The sequence below is a fragment of the Apodemus sylvaticus genome, chromosome 14 (assembly GCF_947179515.1).
Source record: "Apodemus sylvaticus chromosome 14, mApoSyl1.1, whole genome shotgun sequence".
Taxonomy (NCBI): Eukaryota; Metazoa; Chordata; class Mammalia; order Rodentia; family Muridae; genus Apodemus; species Apodemus sylvaticus.
This window is the reverse complement of record NC_067485.1, coordinates 20,539,418-20,544,937: the sequence shown is the minus strand read 5'-3', so window position 1 is coordinate 20,544,937 and position 5,520 is coordinate 20,539,418.

Genomic DNA, 5,520 nt, shown 5'->3' with positions numbered 1-5,520 from the left:
AATATTTTGTGCTTTCTTGCACATGCCCCCTCCCATTAAATGTTCCTTATTATTCTCTATTGATTAATGTTTATATTGCTTTATACCCCAGAGTCCCCACAATGGTACGTATGTCACAGGACAGATGCCAAGGACTTGTATCAGGGAACATGGGCTGGAGACCTCCTCTTCAGATATCTTTCTGGTGTCTGAACATCCCAAAAGGCTGTAGGAAGTTAATGAAGTCAGGAAGCAAATCTCTCTACTTTCGTTTTCTTTCTCAGAATCCTGCTAGTTTTCCAGATCTCTTGCAATCCCGTATGAATTTAAGGACTGACTTTTCAGTTTCTACAAAACAATAAATAAATAAATCTTGAGCTGGGAATCTCAAGTTGATCCTTTTGGAAACTGTTGTCATGCTAACATTAAGTCTTGCAACATAAAGATCTAAGATGTCTTTGCTTTTGTGTAGGCATTGTCTCATATTCCCAACATGGAAGCAGTTTCCCTTGGCTTTGAGAGTCTGGTAATTTCACATGTGTGTATTTATGGGTTTCATTGAGTTCCTCCTTAGAATCCACTGGGCTTTGTGGATGCATAGACCATGTCTCTAAACTCTGAGACTTTTTCAGGCATCGTTTCTTGTACTACATTTTCTAATCTCTTCCTCTGACACTCTGTCCTGTGGGTCCAGGTCTACTGTCTGTGTCCCACAGGCTGGCTAATCTCAAATGACTCCCCTCCACTTCAAAGATTCCTCTATGAACACCTGACAGACTGTGAGCCTCTCGGGAAAGTTTCACTTAAGTTACTGCACTTTTCATCTCCATAATTTTTCCTTTAAATTCCCTGTCTCTTTGCCAGGTATGGCTGGCACATGCATTTAATCCCAGCATTCAGGAAGCAGACACGATGGATCTCTGTGAGTTCCAGGCCAACCAGTGCTACCTCATGAGACTCTGTCCACAAATACATGAACAATCTACAGCTTTCCCAGCAGTCTGCCTTGTGAGGTGTCCTTACCGTGCTCCCACGCTGGGTTTTATTTGCTTTGTTTTGTTTGGATGTGTGTTCTTTGGGTTCTTTGAAAGCCTGCTGGTTTACAGTCTGTCTTCTCACCAACCTGTAAGTTTCCTCAGTTGGTCCCTTCTGCTGCCTGCTTCCCCTTCTGCGTGAGCCCCGCGGTTCCCTGGCACAACTCACAAGCTTTATTATAAATTTGGTAACGCCTGCCTTTTATATTAACATAGCATGGCAGCCTAGAAAATCAGTTCAGTTCTCTCCCTAGGTTTCCTTGTCTCTTCAATGTGACCGTTGCTGGTACTTTTCACTTAGTAACTTCTTAGACTAAATTTCTAAGGCAAAACACATATAGTCTTCATTTTTAGTAAATATTTAATCTCAATCTGGTGTGTCAACCCCACCTTTGATCAGTCGGTTCCCAGATAAAAGACACACGACTTTTATTTTTATATTTATATTTAAAAACACTAGAGCTGGGCAAGTAACTACGCTCTGTGCTATTAGGATCTACTTTCCTATCAATAACACCGAGTTCTAACATGCCGTGTTCCATCCGGGTTGCTCTTAACTCTGGCCAATCCTCATGGCCATGTTTTCATGACCCTCTTAACACATAGCATCTTCTCTCTTCTCCCATCTCTCTCCCCTCAGACCCTAAGCCCAGGAACAGAAACCCCACCTACCTCTCTTCTGCCTAGCTATAGTCTGTTGGCATCTTTATTGGAGCAAAAGTTTTCAAGTAAGGAGCAAGGTCACTTAGCATCACTTGATGTATGTGTGGATTTCCTCCTCCCTGGGGGCAACCAGACCTTGGAGGGGGCAGTATTTAGCATAACAATACATAGCAAGACCAAACCTCAATGGTCTTTGAGATATACACTAAAATATCTGACTAGTTAATGAGCAGCCACCTGCATCACTGGACTGAAATGTCTGATATAAACAACTTTCTGGAGGAGAAACGTATCTGAGTCACAGCCAGGTCATTCCATGGCTGACAGTGAGGCAGTACTCATTCTGTCAGAAGTAGATGGGAGAGACTATTCACCTCATGGCGGCCAGGCAGCAAAGCAGTGCAGCTCACATCAGGGCAGAGAGTAAGCAGGATGGTGCTCTAACAGGAAGTAGCCAGGGTAAGACAGCCTAAGGACACACCCCTCTAACCTACTTCTAGTCAGGCCACACCTTCCACAGTGTTGCCAGCTCCCAGTGCTCCACTCACATATTAAGTCCATCAATAAATTAAATATCCACTAGGACAGAGCCTCCGTGATTGGTTTGCCCCTGATGTCTTGGTCACTGTTCTATTGCTGTGAAGAGACACCATGGCCAAAGCAACTATTACAAAAGGAAGCATTTAATTCGGTTTCAGAGTTTGGCCATGAGGCCATGGCCATGAGGACTGGCCAATCAGAGTTAGGAGCAACCCAGATGGAACACGACATGTTTAGAACTCGGTGTTATTGATAGGAAAGTAGATCCTAATAGCACAGAGCGTAGTTACTTGCCCAGCTCTAGTGTTTTTAAATATAAATATAAAAATAAAAGTTGTGTGTCTTTTATCTGGGAACCGACTGATCGAAGGTGGGGTTGACACACCGGATTGGAATTACAGTTTCGGAGGTTTAGTTCGTTGTCATCATGGTGGGGAGCATGACAGAACGCATGCAAGTCATGCCAGAACAGAGGCTAAGAGCCACACCCTGATCCATAGGCCAAGAGAGAGACTCTAAATTTGGTTGGTGTGGGCCTTTAAAACCTACCCTCCCCACCCCCACCCCACCCCCAGGGGTTCACTTTTTCCAAGAAGACCATACCCCTAAACCTTCTGATCCTTTCAAAAGGCGCCACTCCCTGATGAATAAGCAATCAAATGTATGAGCCTAGGGGGGCCATCCTTATTCAAACCACCCCACCTGGAAACACTCAAATGTGTGCTATGTTCATCTGCAAGATGCTCCACTCCACTCAGGTTTGATAATCAAAATTTACCATCATATCATGTAACAGTTATCCTTCATATTTCTTAAATGTCTTGAACTAATAAATACGTTTCCCAGCATTTATGCACAGTGGGGACCTGTTCATTGTTCTGGTGCCTTAAAATTCAGGTTATCCTATACTGTATAAAGACTCAAATTCGCTCAAAGGGGAATAGCATTTTCTTAGGTTCTTCCTGGCTATGTACACAGACCTCTACATTTACCTGGCCATGTAGAATCCCAGGAACATGGCCACCCTTTTCAAAGTTCCACAGGAACACCTCTGTTTCAAGTTCCTTCCATTAATGTATTTTAGTTATTGTTACTGTCGTCAATGAGTTCAATGGCTCTCTTTCAAGCGTTATATGCAAAATAAACATGTATTAAACAACGAGGCCTCTGAGAGGAGACTAGACCATGATGTCAGAGCCTTCATGAATAGATTAGTGCTCTGATAAAAGACTAGGAGATATCCCTCACTGCTTCAGCCAGGTGAGGATACAACGGGAAAGAGCCAGTTACTGGTGTGGGAAGCAGACCCTTACCAGACACTGAACTTTAATAAGTCATCTTGATGTTGGACTTTCAGCCTCCGGGAGTGTTGAAAATAAACTTCTGTCCCTTATGAGCTACCCACCTATGGGTCTTTAGTTATAGCGGCCTGAACATATAAAGGTACCAGGTCAGACAGCCACCACCGTTATACAGTTGCCACTGAGAATTTTTGACAAGTGTCCCAGGAGAAAAAGCTGTCCTTACTGAGTGAGTTTTGCCTGAGGTCAAATATAAACAATCTCGGAGTCTTCGAGGAGGTGCCAGGCTGGTCAGATTAGGACAATGCTCTACAAATGGTGCCACTGGGGGTGATCCAAGACAGTTTTGTCCCCTCCTGTGACTGCTAAGGCAGTTTCTCACACCTGTTGTGAGGCCCTTGGGTCTCCACGGCTACTTTGGAGCTAAAGGGATGACGAATGTGAAGTCAGAGAAAACAATAACGATCCTTATTAAAATTCACACTTAAATAAGCACACTTCTTCTTGATACAGGAATTCAGCAAAATTCAGGTTGCTTTTCATAATTTTTTTCCCCAATGTTCTTCATATATTTAAGGAAGAGGCACCTTGTAAACTCCTGATTCCACTTTTCTCATAGAGTTTTTCCTCTTCTAGAATGTTCTTTTTTTCTCACAAAGGGCCACATTTCTTTTTTTTTTTTCTAGAATGTTCTTAAACTGGATATTTAGACCTTTTGAGTCTTCTGAGCCAAGAAAGACCAGGCACAATGCAGGAAGTTTTATATGTTCTTTTTAATGCAGAGCACATTTTGTGTTGTGTTGGATCAGAACTTCAAATAGAAGCCTCTTCTGTGGGGCCTGTCCTTTGGTTTTGACAAATTCAAATGAATCAGCTGAGAGGCTTGATGGCCTCCCTGTGAGGAAAGAGCAGGCCTTCCTTTCTTCCTACACTGTGGCTGCTGCTTAAAGGAGAAAACATTTGTTTTCTCACGTGCTTTCTATGAGATCTGCATGGTCTTCTCACTTCTCTGGGGGAGGAATGACCACCAATGGAACAACAGGGTTTCGCTGTTAAAAATAATATATCACAAACATGGCCACCCAGGTAAAATAGACTGCATGCGCAAAACCTGTCAATCTCTTTCCAAAATAAGTCTTAAACAAATAAGATATGAAGCAAGGTCCTACAGGCTGTTGTTTAAAGCTCATCTAGCTCCTCTGGTCTGGGATGAAAGGTTGTCTCAGGAGACCGCAGAGGATAATTAAAAAGAATTACTGGTAAGAATCAAGAATGGTGATAAGCAAGGGAGGAGCAGACATGAACTTCCTACCTTTAAAAACTTCTGCAAACCTGTGATAGCCACTAATCATAACTACTTTACACCTCCCAAACTTACCAGTCTAGCTAAGACAATGACACCTGAACACCAAGTAAAATGTATTAACAGACATAAAAATTATACTCACATGGAAACTAAGGAATACATTTTCAAGAAAAGGTAAATGTGTAATGGCCAAGACGTATAATATCTGTTCCTGGCTAGTTTTATTTTAGATGAGCATAGCACCCACAAAACATAAGAAAGTCTTGAAAAAAAACATAAAATAAAATAAGATAAAATAAAAATCCCCCATATGAAATGACATATTTGGCGTGTGTGTGTGTGTGTGTGTGTGTGTGTGTATGTGTGTGTGTGTGTGTGTGTGTAAATTAATGATAACATTTCACTCATAAGAACACAAAAGAAAGAAAAGGAAAGTTAAAAATAGGGAAAAAATTTAAGTTAAGAAGTTGATTGGGATCATAAGATGGCTCCACGTTTGCCACCAGCCCTGATGACTGATCTGAGTTTGAGCCCCAGAAATCTCATGGTGAAAGGAGAGAAACTCTCAAGTTTTGTCCTTGGACCTCCTCATGTACTTGGAAGTGCTCTCTCTCTCTCTCTCTCTCTCTCTCTCTCTCTCTCTCTCTCTCACACACACACACACACACACACACACAGAGAGAGAGAGAGAGAGAGA